Source organism: Acinonyx jubatus, chromosome E2 (genome assembly GCF_027475565.1).
Source record: "Acinonyx jubatus isolate Ajub_Pintada_27869175 chromosome E2, VMU_Ajub_asm_v1.0, whole genome shotgun sequence".
NCBI lineage: Eukaryota > Metazoa > Chordata > Mammalia > Carnivora > Felidae > Acinonyx > Acinonyx jubatus.
The window spans coordinates 59,749,958-59,767,327 of NC_069396.1; the positions used below are offsets into that span (position 1 = coordinate 59,749,958).

Consider the following 17,370-nt stretch of genomic DNA (forward strand, 5'->3'; position numbering starts at 1 on the left):
CTCAAGTTTCTGGGGCGTGTTGTGTATTGTCTGCAGCTGTTCACCCAAGCGTTTGGAAAAGTGTTAACTTCGGACTTCGTGAAGTTCAGTTTGCTCCCAGAGGCTACAGATCCAAATGCACTTATCCGTAGTCATTCAGACAAAATGTGTCCACTGGTAGCAGAAGCTAACATGTCACGTTGCAGTTCAAATCCATATACTGTGCAGTGTATGAAGAGTCGTTGTATCGGTCTATGCTTGATTAAGGACAAGAGAAAAAACAGGTTGCGTCATGACAGGAAATATTGTAGAGGGAGGCTGGGCTACCCTGAAGCGGGAATAAAAGGTGAGCTCTGTAATTACTACAGAAAATGTCTCCCTTGACTGTAAACTATTGTGTCCAACCTAGTGAGCGACATGTTTACCTCTTTTTTTAAATCTATTTAACCTTTTTGGATAGCCTGATAGTCATTTTCAAAAATGAAAATAGTCTCAAAAATAGAACTGTGAAGAACCTGCTACTTTGATAGCCTCAGTGGCTCGTGTTCACAGGTGTAGCATGTATGAAAACGGTGTTGTGAACTTCAAAATGTAGGGAGCAACTTAAATCCATGATTTCATCTCACTACTGGAAAGTGGTTATCATTTCCCCTATGATTACAGGGAATATTCTGCATGAGGAATTGACATTATCTGAGAAAAACAGTTGTAAAATGCAAATTACAGAAAGCTATTAATAGTGGCTATGTAATGATTCAGAATTTGTGTCAGAATTGTGATATTAATGGAAATATCAGCGGATGGTAAAAAGATCTCAGAGAAATTATATCAGTGTTGTCTGAGAAGAAATACAATTAAGCTGAGCATGTGACTGTAACAATCATTCTGAAGACTTTGTCTCCAAAACTTGATTCTTACTCATTCTTGAAATGAAGCGATATTGGCATTCAGGGAAAGCTAACAGGCACATGAGGAATAGGCAGAACTGTAAAACTATAAAGGGAAGCTAAAGTGTCTTGTTTTTTCTCTGTTCTAACAAATGATCAATGAGTATTTGGCTTCAAGAACTTATTGTACACGCATAGGAGACATTAGGACACAAAAGGGACAAAAGATTTCTGTCCTCCTGGGGGCTATATTATATACAAGGAGGTCACAGAAATCATGAAAGAAGAAATACTAAATCATACGGCATGTTAGAATATGGTAGGCACAAGAAGAACATAAGGTGAATGTGCTTAGAAGTATGGTATGTGTATTACATACAGCAGTAAGGCGGGCCTCTCTGGAGGGTCATTGAGCAAAAACTTGAAGGATAATATATGAGGGATAACTGGGTGGGCATTTTTGGAATAAGCTCTAGGCAAAATACACAGGTGGTTAGATAGCTTTGGTGGATAAAGCACTCAAAGGGCTCCACAGTGAAGAACTCTAGCCAAGTAGGCATTAGCCTGACTTGCTCCTGCACAGATGCTCAGGGGATGTACGTGAGAAACCTTGGCTCTGCTTCTGGGAGCCTGCATTTCTTTATGGTGGTGGACTCGAAGGCCTGGAACTAGGCAGCCTCATTTTTCATAGAATCCTGTTTTTCAAGTTTGATTCCTAGACCTTCACCATCAGTGTCACCTGGTGACTTGTTAGAAATGCTCATTCTCAGGGCTCAGTCGGTTAAGCGTCCGACTCTTGGTTTCAGCTCAGGTCATGATCTCATGTTTTGTGGGTTTGAGCCCCACGTTGGGCTCTGCACTGACAGCACAGAGGCTTCTTGGGATTCTCTCTCTCTCCCTCTCCCTCTCCCTGCACTTTCCCTGCTTGCTCTCTCCCAAAAATAAGTAAATAAACATAAAAAAAAAGAAAAGAAAAGCTCATCCTCATTTCAGAAACTAACCTAGTGAAATAGAGATTCTGGGGATCAGGACCTAGAATTTGTGGTTTAACAATTTTCCAGGTGATTCTGATACATTTGATAACATTCCACTGTACTGTTGTGATTTTCAGGTCATGGTGTTTCTCACAGTAATTGGAGTCCTCTCTAAATCTGCAGGATTTTTGAAAAGGCGGAGGGAGGGGGGAGAAGAAGAGGTCAGTACAGGTTACTTTCCCTAATACAAAACATTATATACAATTATAAAACAGCATGTGAAAAGTCTAGGACAGTTCTCCCTCTTGGAGAAAAACACGTGCAGCAGAGCATTATCTTTTCAGAATTGTATCTGCACGTGTGTGTCTGTGTTCAAACGTATGCCTGTATCAACTGTTTTTCTCAGGAAAAATTAAGTCAGACTTTGTACACTGACCCATGTTTTGATTTTCTCAATACATCTTGGACAACCTAAAGCTACTTTCTCATTTTACACCCATTACCTGATACTTCCCTCACTTGAAACCTTGTAGACTGAAAGCTGCCTTCTTTTAATTTTTTCATAAAATTTTTTAAATGTTTATTTATTTTTAGAGAGACAGAGCGTGAGCAAGGGAGGGGCAGAGAGAGAGGGAGACACAGAATCCGAAGCAGGCTTCAGGCTCCTAGCTGTCAGCACAGAGCCGGATGCGGGTCTCGAACTCCTGAACCATGAAATGATGACCTAAGCTGAAGTCAGACGCCTAACTGCCTGAGCCCCCCACCCCCCAGGCACCCCTAAAGCTGCCTTCTTTTAAAGACTGTTATGCATTTTGTGCACTGCATGTACTAAACCCGGCCAGCTGCTGTGAGGAAGCAGGGCTTGTGGCTATCCGTCACCTCCCAGTCCGGGCAGGACCCCTTCTCTAAGGCCAAAGAATACTCCTCTGTGAGGAGAGTCCTCCAAGGGCTGGTCAAGCCCCTCTGCAGCTCCCCATGGGAAGAAAAACCAGACCAAGTAACGACAGCATGAAGGCCTAGAGGCTGGCAACCATGTCCCAGGGCTCAGGTTCACCTGAGATTCCTGATGCAGAGTCTCCTGACCCAAGGGCAGGTCCCCAAGATTGCATGAACACATGTGCAAGAGAGGCACCAGCACTGCTTGGTTGCCACAGGTGGGGCATCACCTTCTGGAGTAGGAGGAAGTGGGGCCCCGGCTTCTGAGCCTGAGGCAAGGACACTGCCTCTGTAGGAGGAAGCCGGGATGCAGCGGCTGGTGGCGGCCACCTGCACCTGACCTCTGATGCTAGCCTCTGGGGCTGAGGTTTAAGGGCGGCCAGCCTGAGGTTTCAGAGCACGCCTGTCTGGGTAGGACTCCGCGGAGAAGACACAGACACAGAATCCAGTACTAAATAAATGGAGAGACATACCAGGTTCATGAACAAGAAGACTCAATATTGTCTAGATGTCAGTTTTTCTCAAATTTATCTACATATTCAATACACTCTTAGTAAAAATCCCAGCAAGTTATTTTGTGGATATTGACAAACTGATTCTAAAGTTTGTATGGAGAGGCAAATGAACCAAAGTAGCTAATTAATTCAATATTCAAGAAAAAGAACAAAGTCGAAGACTGACACTACCCAACTTCAAGGTTACTACAGCAACAGTGACAGGGGACGCCTGGGTGGCTCAGTCGGTTAAATGGCCAACTTCCTTCAGCTCAGGTCATGATCTCACAGTTCATGGGTTTGAACCCCAGGCTGGGCTCTCTGCTGACAGCTCGGAGCCTGGAGCCAGCTTCAGACTCTGTGTCTCCCTCTCTCTCTGCCCCTCCCCCATTCAACCTCCGTCTCTCTCAAAAATAAACATTAAAAAAAATTAAAGCAACAGTGATCAAGACAGTGTGTTGCTGGCCAAAGAATCGATAAAAAGATTAATGGAACAGAATAGTGAGCTGAGAAATAGACCTGGTCAAATGATCTTTGACAGAGTAACAAATGCAATGCAATGGAACACAGATAATCTTTTCCTTTTCAACAAATACGCTGGAACAACTGAACATCCAGATGCAAAAAAAAAAAAAAAAAAAATCTAAACATAGTCTTTATTCCCTTCACAAAAATGAACTCAAAGTGGATAACAGACCTGAATGCATAACAACAACAACGACTATAAAACTCCTAGAAGATAACATAGGAAAAAACTTAGATAACCTTGGGGATAGTGATAACTTTTTCAATACAAAACTAAAGGCACAATACATTATAGAAATAATTGATAAGCTGGGCTCCATTAAAATTCAAAACTTCTGCTCAGCAAAAGACAATGTCAAGAGAATAGAAGACAAGCCACAGACCAGAAAAAAACATCTGCAAAGGACACATCTAATCAAAGACTGTTATCAAATATATACAAAGAACTCTTAAAACCCTACAGTAAAACACTTGATTTAAAAATGGGCAAAAAATACCATTTAAAAAATGGGCAAAAGACCTTAACAGACAGCTCACCAAAGATACATATATCACCACTGAGCATATGAAATGATGTTCAACATCACGTCATTAAGAAATAGCAAATTAAGAGTGAGATACTACTACACACCTAACACAATTGCCAATATCCCAAACCCTGACATCAAATGCTGGTGAGAATGTGGAGCAGCAGGAACTCTCATTCACTTCTGGTAGGAGTGAACAGTTGCATAAGACACTTTGGGATACAGTCTGACAGTATCTAACAAAACCAAACATACTCTTACCACACAATCCAGTAATCACACTCCTTCGTATTTACTCATATGGGTTGAAAACACATGCACACAAAAACCTGCACACAGATGTTCACAGTAGCTTTATTCATAGTTGCCAAACTGAGAGGCAACTAGGATTTGCTTTAATAGATGAATGGGTACATAAACCCTAGTACATTCATACAATGGAAAATTATTCAGCACTAGAAAGAAATGAACTTTCAAGCCATGAAAAAGACACACAGGAACCAAAAAAATATATTGCTAAGTGAAAGAAAATAATCTGAAACGGCTACATACTGTGTGATTCCAATATATAACATTTAGGAAAAGGCAAAACTTTGGAGACAGTAAAAAGATCAGTGGTTTCCAGGGGTTAAGGCACGGGGTGGATGAATATGCAGACCATGAAGGACTGTCAGGGCAGTAAAATTATTCCATATATTATGATGATGGATACGTATCATTACACATGCACCAAATCCATACAATGTACAACACCAAAAGCAAACTCTAACTTAAACTATGAAAAAAAAAATGAACTACGAACTTCGGGTAATAATGATGTGTCAGTTTAGGTTCATTGATTGTAACAAATGGACATCGCTAATACTGAATGTTCATACTCAGGAGGCTGTGCATCTGGGGACAGGCAGGCAGTATACAGGAACTCCTCGAACTTTATGCTTTATTTTGTCTTGAACCTAAAACTGCTCTAAAATAAATTTATTTTAGGGGTGCCTGGGTGATTCAGTTGGTTAAGTGTCCAACTTTGGCTCAGGTCACGATCTGGCAGTTTGTGGGTTCTAGCTTCGCATCGGGCTCTGTGCTAACAGCTCAGATCCAGGAGGCTGGCTTCAGATTCTGTCTCTCTCTGCCCCTCATGTTTACACTGTCTCTCTCTCAAAAACAAACATTAAAAATAAAAAAAAAACCAAACAGATAAGTTTGTTTTGATGGGATGCCTGGGTGGCTCAGTCGGTTGCACAAATGACTTTTGATTTCGGCTCAGGTCATTATCTCACAGTTTGTGAGATCGGGCTTCATGCTGACAGTGTGGAGCTTGCTTGGGATTCTCCCTCTCTCTCAAAATAAATAAATAAACTGCAAAAAAATAAGTTTATTTAAAAATTAAAAAGAGATCATCACAGTTTTAATTAAAAGCTTTTACACATTTAAATGGGGAAACGTAAACATTTAGGGGCATGGAATACATCAGTGTCAGTAGCTCTTCTTTCCCCTTTGATCTCTGGGTGAAAGTCGATATGAAAAATAGGTTTATAGTAAAAATGTCCTGCAGCTAGTTACTTGAGAAAAAAATTTTAGGCACTCTCTACATACGTTAGATTGTAGGCTGTGAGGGCAAAAGTCTTCACTGCTTATTCTTAGCTCCTGACAGTTATTCAGAACCTTGAAAGTAATTCTAGATTCTAGAAACTGATCGATGATGAATTCTCATCCAACTGTATTATGAATCTGAGTTTCAGGACATTAGCACATGATTCTAGAAGATGGGAAAGGGTCCTAGTCACATACATACAGATCTTCAATGCACAGCTGTACCACCTGTTCTCTAACAACAGAGGCTTGGACGTTATCCTGATGAGAGGGGGAGTGCCAGGCTCAGAACCCAATTAGAGACTAGGACTCAGAAAGGAGTACCCCCAACAAGCAGCACAGCATCCCAGGGCACTCCTATAACTGCTGTCTGAATGCATGCTTTCCTTTGTGAATCCACTGTGCTTCCAAAAACTGTTCCTACCAATTCTTTTTACATAGGGGCACGGAGACACTTTGCTGGCTCGGCAAAATAAATCTTTATCAGAATTCTGTACTGATTTGTCTCCGTTTAAGTCCATTTCAATTGTTAGAAAATGTACTTTCGTTCAGTTCCTGACACGCAGTCCTTTTCGTCACTACTGAAGACTTATACTGTCCCATCTGTCCCATTTTCCTAGAACTGTGCCACTTTCTGATATTTTTTTAATCTTTGGCTTCTAACATGATTCATCTCTTGTTCTCTCTTCCCCTCCCTCTTCTCTCACCTCTGTCTGCTGTATCACTCTCTCTTGCTTTACCCTATGTGTCTGTTCTCTAGCTCTCTGATCCAAGATCACACCTGGCCATGCGTAACTTACTAAATGTATCCACTTGTAAAAGTGTACTAAACTTCCAGAAACCGAGACACAGGAGAACGATGAGCCATCTGGAAAGGCTCCTCAGACTTGGAATATTCTTCATATGGCTTTATTCCTGACAAATGAAGACGAAATGTTATGGAGTTGAATTTAGGACAGCTCCTAGATGTCGGACATCTTTTGTTTTTCATATGATTTGGTAGAATCCTCAAGAATGGAGTGTAGTTTTGATGTAGTTATGAAACCTCATCTTTACAGTGCAATCAGATTGCATCTGTCTTCCGTCTGCTGTTCCGTCTGCCTTTTGGAAACTTCACGTTGCCTGTTCCCGCTGCAGAGCCGCGGCCGTGTCTGTCACGTACTCTCACAGATGAAGGGAAGATGCACAGTGTGTGGAAAGCTCCCAGTCCAGGCAGAGGCTCCACATCTCATGACACCATCTGGATTATGATGAATGCTTCTGTAGCTGGCTGAGAACATGCTTAAGAAATCAGGATTGTGCTTCCATAGGAAAAAACCCTGTGACCTGCAAAAGAGAAAAATCTTCCCTCCCCCCTTAAAGGGAGAAAACATGAATTTCAGGAAAAGACTGAGTTACTTCAGAGAGCAAAGGTTTTAAGTGATTTTATGAGTTTCAAAATTCAAATGTTTCCCTAAGATGTTTTTCCTTACGTAAGCAGCTTTCATCTAAGCTCATCCTCTCTCTCAACCCCTTTGTTCTTTGCATTCCTCCTACTCACAAATGTCTGTGCTTTAGGGAAACCTTTTAAATCCTATTTGTGGTCTGAGTGACTGGATTCCAGGGATGAGGCAAATGGTTTGCTATGAGTTCATTTGTGTTACAAATGGGTAAGTGGTCATGAATTATGAATTAAAAATCTTGTAGGACTTCCGTGTTTGAGAGAAGAAATACTGTTTCAAATGAAACAAAACCTAACACCAAAGGGACTGTGGAATTCTGTCTTGACAGAATGTACAAGAACACACACGTCATTTGTGATGTGGAGAGCTCTCTTCCCAGATTCCGAAAAATATGTGAATGTTTGGTTTTCTCCCTGTAACTAGAATTTCAACAGCTCTCATCTAGGGTACAAGGACAGTTTTTCAGTCATTGCTGTCACCAGATGGACCTCAAAACCCCAAACCTTACTGCTTTCGTCTTTTTTTTTTTTAATTTTTTTTTTTTTAACGTTTATTTATTTTTGAGACAGAGAGAGACAGAGCATGAACAGGGGAGGGGCAGAGAGAGAGGGAGACACAGAATCTGAAACAGGCTCCAGGCTCTGAGCTGTCAGCACAGAGCCCGACGCGGGGCTTGAACTCACGGACCGTGAGATCATGACCTGAGCCGAAGTCGGACGCTTAACCGACCGAGCCACCCAGTTGGCCCACTGCTTTCGTCTTCTTACTCAGTGCTCTATACTTGCTCACAGTAGTCTTGTGATCCTTTTATTTCTGTGGTATTAGCTACAAAGCCTCCACTTTTTATATAATTTTAATTCGATCCTGTTTTTTATCTCCGCTAATCTAGCTAGTTTTGTCAATTTTGCTTTTCTTAAAACAATTTCTCTCAAAATAAATAAATAAACATTAAAAAAAAAAAAAGGAGGGGCACCTGGGTGGCTAAGTCGGTTAAGTGTTCAGCTCTTGATTCGGCTCAGGTCGTGACCCCATGGTGAGATTGAGCCCCACAATGGGATTTGCACTGACGGCACAGAGCCTGCTCGGGATTCTCTCTCTCCCACTCTCTCTGCCCCTCCCCTGCTCCCTCTCTCTCAAAATACATAAATATTTTTAAAAAATTATTCATTTCATTGATCATTTCTGTTGTTTTTCTAGTCTCTATTTCATTTATTTCTGCTCTAATCTTTACCATTTATTTTCTTCCGCTAATTTGGGGCTTATTCTTCTAATTCCTGGCAGTGTAAAGTAAGGTTGTTTATTTGAGATCCATCTTTTATCTTAATGTAGGCATTTAGATCTATAATCTTTCTGTGTAACTGCTTTCCCTGCATCCAATATGTTTTGGTATGTTATGTTTTCATTTGTTTCGAGAGAGAGAGACAGAGCATGAGCAGGAGAGGGGCAGAAAGAGAGGAAAACACAGAATCCAAAGCAGCCTTCATGCTCCGAGCTGTCAGCACAGACCTGGACATGGGGCTCGAACCCACAAACCATGAGATCATGTCCTAAGCTGAAGTGGGACACTCAACTGACTGAGCCACCCAGGTACCTCTAACCTTTCTTTAAAAAAAGCAGGTAAAAGATATGAACCAACATTATACCAAAGACGACATGTATCTGGCAAATATACAAATGAAAAAATGTTCAACATCATGAAACATCAGGGAAATTCACCTAAAACCACAGTGAAATACTGCTAAATATTCATTAAAGGGGTCAAAATTTTTAAAAACTGTATCTACTACTGGCAAGGATATAGAGGAACCAGAAGTCTCATACACCGCTAGTAGAGAGAACCATTTTTTTAATGTTTATTGTTTGAGAGAGAGACAGAGACAGAGCACAAGCAGGGGAAGGGCAGAGAGAGAGAGAGGGAGACACAGAATCGGAAGCAAGGCTCCAGGCTCTGACCTGTCAGCACAGAGTTCGACACAGTCCCACGAACCGCAAGATCATGACCAATGCTCAACCGACTGAGCCACCCAGGCACCCCGAGAGAACCATTTTAGACCAGTTTTGACATTTCTTTTTTTTTTTTTTTTTTTTAACGTTTATTTATTTTTGGGACAGAGAGAGACAGAGCATGAACGGGGGAGGGGCAGAGAGAGAGAGAGACACAGAATAGGAAACAGGCTCCAGGCTCCGAGCCATCAGCCCAGAGCCTGACGCGGGGCTCGAACTCACGGACCGCGAGATCGTGACCTGGCTGAAGTCGGACGCTTAACCGACTGCGCCACTCAGGCGCCCCCAGTTTTGACATTTCTTAAAAAGCTAAGACATTCACCTAGCCTGTGACTCCAGCACTGCACTCTGAAGTACTAACACAAGAGAAATGAAACACAGCCACATAAAGAATTGTATTAAAATGTCTAGCAATTTTATTTGTAACCACCCAAACTGGAAAGAAGTCAATATCCATAAAGAGACGAATGAAAATACAAATAGTGGTAGTTCATAGAACATCATACTCTCAGTAATATAAAAATAATGAACGATCATGTAAGTATCATTGCTGAATCTGAAAATAAACATTCTGCAGAGGGCATCCATGGCAGTAAAAGAAAAAGGGTAAACAATGTATTACTTCAATCATGTAGAATTCCAGACAATGCAAATTAATCTGTTATAAAGGAAAGTAAACCAATGGTTGCCTGACAGGCAGGCAAGCGAGAGAGAGAGAAAGGGGGGGGGGGGGAGAGAGAGAGAGAGAGAGAGAGAGAGAGAGAAAGGCATCATTATAGATATGGGCGTGATGGGCAGGTCCATTATCATGACAGTGAGGGGTTTCCTGGGTTATTTAGTTGTACAGTTTACTGCATGCCATCTACACCTTATCAAAGCTTTAGAAACATGGTTTGAAATAAAAATCTGGACTTCCTACTATTTTGTAAAATCCTCCAATATCCACTCCACCATCTCTCCTCATGCTCCTGGAGCAGATACCCTCCTCAGTGATAACAAATATTGGTGAGCAATGAAAGCCATTTCCACTTGATTCAAAAGGACTGCAGTCTGAGGCACAAAGGCCACATCACTGACCAAGACATCTCCTTTCTCTCTACCCCTCCCTGCCCCCAGTTTTCCTCCCTGCACAGCAACAGCCTTGAGATAGCCCAAAAAGAGCTGTAAGATTCGTAAAACCTTCAGATTATTCTTTCTGACAGGCCCTCAGCTACACAAGATATACTCTTCTGGAAATCCTGAGAATTTCGGATTCTCATCCTTCACAGCCACAGGAACTAAACGTCGTGGACGCTCTTTTACAAGAGGCACAATCCAACCAGTCTGTTGTAATCTCCTCACTCCCTATAAGTCCAGTCTTTTATAATAATTATGAGTACCCCTATAATTTTTCTTTAAAATGTTTATTTACTTATTTTGAGAGAGAGAGAGAATCCCAAGCAGGCTCCACGGTGTCTGTGCAGAGCCCGATGTGGGGCTATATCCCACAACCGTGAGATCACGACCTGAGCTGAAATCAAGAGTCAGATATTTAACCAACTGAGTCACCAGGAGCCCCATCCCCCTATAATCTTTCAACCGGTACCACTAACCTAAAGAATTCTGGACACCAGCACACATGCTCCTTTGCAGGAATCTGTGGAACAGATTTCCCTTACCAGTGCTGAGCAAAGCGCAACATCCCCTATGAATGAGTAACAGAATACTCTGTTACTCCCACAAACACCAGACGTTGTCACAATGGTCTCTTCCTCAGGCTGACCTCTGAACCGACAAAACACCACAACATCGAAGCTACATATAAGGACCATAAGGCCCTGCAGTCTTTCCGGGAGGCTAAGAGCAGCAACACAAATGAGGCCAAAAGGAGAGAGCTACACGTATTCTGCTGTAATATTATCCCATCTGAGGTGCACCAAATTTGGAATCCCAACAAAAGCCGGTCACACCTTCATGCTAGCACAACTCAACTGTTCTCAGCAGAACAGCTCAAAAGGTTGTTTTCAAGCCGCCACAAACACAGGGACTGGAACCCCCGAGATTAAAGGTGCCTGAAATAAGGCCTTCATCACACAAACCAGAACAGTGGAAGGCAGGCTGTTCCCAGGTTTGTGCTTTGGAGGCTGGAAAATTCCATCACAAGAGCCACATGAAGGGGACATGTGGGTGGGTCAATTGGTTGAGCAACTGACTTCAGCTCAGGTCACGATCTCACAGTTCCTGAGTTCGAGCCCCGTGTAGGCTCTCTGCTGTCAGCACATGGCCCTCTTCAGATACTGTCCCCCTCCCTTTCACTGCCTCTCCCCAGTTTATGCACATGCACTTGCTCTCTTTCCCAAAAATAAACAAACACTGGCACAAAAACAGACATTCAGATCAATGGAACAGAATAGAGAACCCAGAAATGGACATACAAACATATGGCCAACTAATCTTTGACAAAGCAGGAAAGAACATCCAATGGATTAAAGACAGTCTCTTCAGCAAGTGGTACTGGGAAAACTGGACAGCGACATGCAAATGAACGAACCTGGACCAGTTTCTTACACCATACACAAAAATACTCAAAATGGATGGAAGACAGGAAGCCATCAAAATCCTTGAGGAGAAAGCAGGCAAAAACCTCTTTAATCTTGGCCACAGCAACTTCTTACTCAACACGTCTTCAGAGGCCAAGGAAACCAAAGCAAAAATGAACTATTGGGACCTCATCAAAATAAAAAACTTCTACATAGTGAAGGAAACATTCAGCAAAACTAGAAGGCAACTGACAGAATGGGAGAAGATATTTGCAAATGACATATCAGATAAAGGGTTAGTATCCAAAATCTATAAAGAACTTATCAAACTCAACACCCAAAAACCAAATAATCCAGTGATGAAATGGGCAAAAGACATGAGTAGACACTTCTCCAAAGAAGACATCCAGATGGCCAACCGACACATGAAAAAATGCTCAACATCACTCATCATCAGGGAAATACAAAGCAAAACCACCTCATACCTATCAGAGTGGCTAATATTAACAACTCAGGCAACAAAAGATATTGGAAAGGAGAAAGAGGATCTCTTTTGTGCTGCTGGTGGGAATGCAAACTGGTGCAGCCACTCTGCAAAACAGTATGGAGGTTCCTTAAAAAATTAAAAATAGAACTACCCTATGACCCAGCAGTTGCACTACTAGGTATTTATCCAAGGGATACAGGTATGCTGTTTCAAAGGGACACATGCACCCCAATGTTTATAGCAGTGCTATTGACAATAGCCAAAGTATGGAAAGAGCCCACATATCCATCGACAGATGAGTGAACAAAGAAGATGTAGTATTTATATACAATGGAGTATTACTCGGCAATCAGAAAGGAATGAAATCTTGCCATTTGCAACTATGTGGATGGAACTAGAGGGTATTATGCTAAATGAAATTAGTCAGAGAAAGACAAACATCATATGACTTCATTCATATGAGGACTTTAAGACACAGAACAGATGAACACAAGGTAAGGGAAGCAAAAATAATATAAAAACAGGGAGGGGGACAAAACAGAAGAGACTCTTAAATATGGAGAACAGAGGGTTACTGGAGGGGTTGTGGGAGAGGGGATGGGTTAAATGGGTAAGGGGCATTAAGGAATCTACTCCTGAAATCACTGTTGCACTATATGCTAACTAACTTGGATGTAAATCAAATAATAATAATAAATGATTTAAATAAATAAATAAGCATTTAAAAAAAAAAAGTCATGTGAGACCAATAACATCCCTGAAAAAGGAAGTCTGTTTTCAAGTCATGAGCAAAGTCTTCCAGGCCCAAACGGGATCAGATCCATGGCCTAAATCATCAGAGAGAAGGAAATGAGAAAGGAATGAAAGCTCAGGCTTCTCAGACACCCTTCCACCAACCAACAGGAAAGTGCTACTTCCCTGAACACAATGTAGTTAGTGAATGATACATACCATGGGCACCTTCCACAGGGTAGACGTAGAACAGGTTCAGCAACAGAACTGGGGGGCATAAATCTGGCAAAGGCAGATTTTAAAACTACCTCTCCCAGAGGTACCTGGGTGGCTCAGTCATTTAAGCATCTGACTACGGCTCTGGTCACGGTCTCACGGTTGGGGAGTTTGAGCCCCACATTGTGTTCGAGCTCCACATCAGGCTCTGTGCTGACAGTTCAGAGCCCCGAGCCTGCTTCAGATTCTGCGTCTGCCTCCCTCTCTGTCCTTCCCCTGCTTGCACTCTCTCTCTCTCAAAAATAAAATAAACATTAAAAGCTTCTTTTTTTTTTAATGAAAAAAGAAAACATACCTCACACATACCTGGAATTTGGTGGCTGTTCAGATGTAGGAGTTTAAATTCAGGTGGAATTTAGATCCCTCACAAGGGACCACCTCCAGGGTTCTCAGCAGTACAGAGATCGCACATCCCCTGCACATCTACGGTAATGACCTAAGTTTCCCATGTGACTTTCTGGGTGCTCAGTGAGACGGGGCGTCCACCTGAGTACTCTGCACATGCAGGAAGCCTCCAGCCAGTGTGAGCTTTCTGATGCTGAAGGAGCACAGAGCTTCAGTTAAAGGATTTCCCATATTCCCTGTCCTCAAAAGGCCTTCTCCAGCATGAATTCTGATGCTGAAGGAGCACAGAACTCTGGCTACAAGATTTCCCCCATTCCCCGCACCCATGAGGCCTGGATTCAGTATGAAACCTCAGGTTCAAGAGACTGGATCTGTAAGTAAAGAGGTGCCCACATTCCCTGCACAAACAAGGCCTTTGTCCAGTGTAACCTCTGTGATGCTCAGTGAGGTTGACCTTGCTAAATAATCTCCCCTGTTCCCTGCACCCCTGAGGCCCTCTTCCAGTGTGACCTCTCCAATGGTGACTGAGGCGGTGCCTTCTGCTGCAAGACTTCCACACATGGAACACGCACCACACATGGAAGGTCCTTCTCTAGAGCGGTCTCTTGTGTTGGACAGATGTGTATCTGTTCTTGAAAGCTTTCATGCGTCCTCCGTTTCGAATGAGTTTTCATACCACATGAGGCCACTGCACACTCGGTACTCTCTTGGGCTTCTCCACAATGGGAGGGACTTACATCGAAGAGACACTGAGCTGCTCAAGAAGTCATTTCTGAGGTCCTTCCCGACCCCCCCCCCCCGCCCCGCCTCGCCATGTAGGTAAAGTGCTTCTGGGACACAGAACCTGCAGCTCTTCACAAATGAGACTCTGCTCCGCAAGTGTTTCTCTCCAATGTGCTACTTCTGGTGCTACAGGAGGTCTGCAATAAAACATTCACTGCCCACCTGCCCCATGGGTGTACAGCCTCCACGTGGTATGTGCTCCCTGGTGCACATAAATGTCCCTCGAGACGAGGCTTCGTATCTCCTAGGAGCAGGCCTTCTGGGCAGACACACCTGCCTTGGAGTCCTCACCTGTGGCATGCCTACAGAAATGCTCCTCCTCGTGGTCTCCACACCAACCACCCGAAAGGAACCAAATGAGGAGGATCCATGCTTACTGCGGTTGGGGGGACTGCCCACGCACAAGAATGTGTTTGACAAACTCAGGACAAGTCCAGGGATTGTCTACAGAACCCGAATCGGCTCAGGCTGAGGACAGAGCTGCTCTGTTGCAAGAAAATAAAGAGCAGAACACGGGGAAGGGGTCCAATGGCGAGGGACATGGCTACGATGTGTGACGTGCAGGAGAGCAGGGTCTATAACCGGTTTCTCCACAAAGAGCTTCAGCAGGCCCTTGTTACCAGTGACATGTCACCACTATGAAGAAGGGTACGTCCAGGACCAAGACACTCCAACCGCGACAGAGCAGCTCATGGTCAAGTACTATTTGAAGACACATGCACACCTCATGACACAATACGGAGCGGTCGATGCCGCGAAGCACTGCAGAAGGGAGCAGCGAGGGAAGTCGGTAAGACATAGAGTCCCAAAAGGGACAGATTGGTCCCGCACAGGACGTGAGAGCGGAAGTGACATGCAGAGCTGACAAGGAGGCCAAGCATCGAGACTGGGGAAGAAACAGCAGACATGAGAAGTACTCGCCGGCACCAAAACACCAATCACAGAGCGGAGACTCTTGCTGCAGTTTCAACACAGCCCCGGTGTTATACCCTCACCCAGGCACCCCCGCTCAAGATCAGGGTCTCCCTGAACCCATGTTGCTGTGGCTGAACAGCCGTTTGTGAACTGCTTAAAGGTTCTCCACCCTCCCCAGATGAGCAAATACATGGCACCTGTGTAACGCAACTACGAAGGGCAAGACCTTACAAAAGAGCAGACGGTACTGGGCCACAACTCAGCATGTGATAGACCACAGGAGGCGAAACCGATTACAGAAAACTTCAGAAGAGTGTCTCGCAAGACAGCCGTAACCGTGTCAGTGTTAGCAATTCCTGGCACAGCAGGCATGAAGAAATGTCAGCTAGAGGAAAGAAGTAGCCGCTGGTGTATTCTGGTGCCTCGGATCTGTACAAAGTCACAGGCCAGGAAGAGGGCAAGCGAAGTAGAATCAACTACAGTGACTGCTAGATGCCTGACCCCATGCTGGGACTGCTGCAGGAGAGGGCAGTGCACATACCTCAGCCTTACCAGCCATAGCACATACTTGGGGAGCTGGGGCAAGAAGCAGTGTCCATGGTCCTGATACAGGAAGCACAGACGAGCCCCTGGGAAAAAGGGGAAGAGCAGAGAACATCTAAGGGCACAGGGGTGGTGTGAGGGCCTTATCCAGAAAGACTGTAAGTTCAAAGTTTTCCAGCATCACATCGTGGTATAAGTGTCTCTGAAACTCATCAAGGAGACCCCACTCCTGCCAGGACAGGTACACAGCCACGTCTTCAAAAGTCACAGTGTCCTGTCATGATGGTGACAGATGAAACCAGCAAGAGCCCTTCTCCTGAGTACCCAATCCCTCCTGTACACATCTACCCCAAGATCACCCTCCTCCCAAGCCTCCAACCTAGGAAACAAACCAGGCCTTGGGACAGCTTGCACTGCTGGTTACTCGTGGGCTCATGAGTCATGAGGTCCGATCATCAGCAATAACACACAGGTGAACAGATGTCTGAGCTGTGGTCCTGGGTGGATGAATGCACCCACTTCTGTCAAGCTACTCCTCCACCCTGATATGATCTCTCGTGTAAGTGTCATTCCTAGGGCCCTGGGACCTTCAGACATACTCCCTCTCCAAGTATTCTTCAGAATGTACAGCCTCATGTTCCTGGACACTGGTGGCACAATGCCACGTGGCACAGGTATCTCCTTGGCCTCCCTATAAGTCACTTTTGTTTGAGAATTCCTGTCCTAGGCTTATGGGGACGGCCAAACACAAAGTACCGGACACTGGACAGATGAGATCAACAGCAGTTTACTACATATATTCACAGCCCAGAGGGGAGGACACCACACGCCTTACAGGGCCATGTGAATGCTGTATACTAGAAAAGAGTGAACGACCAGGGGCTGTGAGTTGCAAGTCTCACAAGATCAAGAGTTGGGGTACCATGTGGTTCCCACAGGATGATGTGAACGGCTTGTGTGAATAACTCCATGGGCCGGTAGACAAGTGAAGCCCACTTCAAAGGCCGAAGCAGGAAGTGCTCTGGTCCTCTCAATGAAAAGGGATGCCTGGCTAGGACACTTTACCCAAGAATACACTCTTGGCCACATCAGCCACTTGGGGCTTCAACAGGTGTCAAGGCAGCACATAAAAATGGGCCTTCAGGGGCGCCTGGGTGGTGCAGTCGGTTAAGCGTCCGACTTCAGCCAGGTCACGATCTCGCGGTCCGTGAGTTCGAGCCCCGCGTCAGGCTCTGGGCTGATGGCTCAGAGCCTGGAGCCTGCTTCCGATTCTGTGTCTCCCTCTCTCTCTGCCCCTCCCCCGTTCATGCTCTGTCTCTCTCTGTCCCAAAAATAAATAAACGTTGAAAAAAAAATTTTTTTTTAAAAAATGGGCCTTCATTTTAAGCCATAAAATGAACTTAACAGAAAAC

General features: G+C 44.1%; 1 protein-coding gene across 1 annotated transcript in view; it reads right to left on the bottom strand.

Annotated features, from left to right (window-relative positions):
* The window catches only part of LOC113592401 (zinc finger protein 154-like), a 224,576-nt gene that overhangs the window by 80,219 nt on the left and 126,987 nt on the right, over positions 1-17,370 (bottom strand). The gene's annotated exons all lie outside the window — the stretch shown is intronic.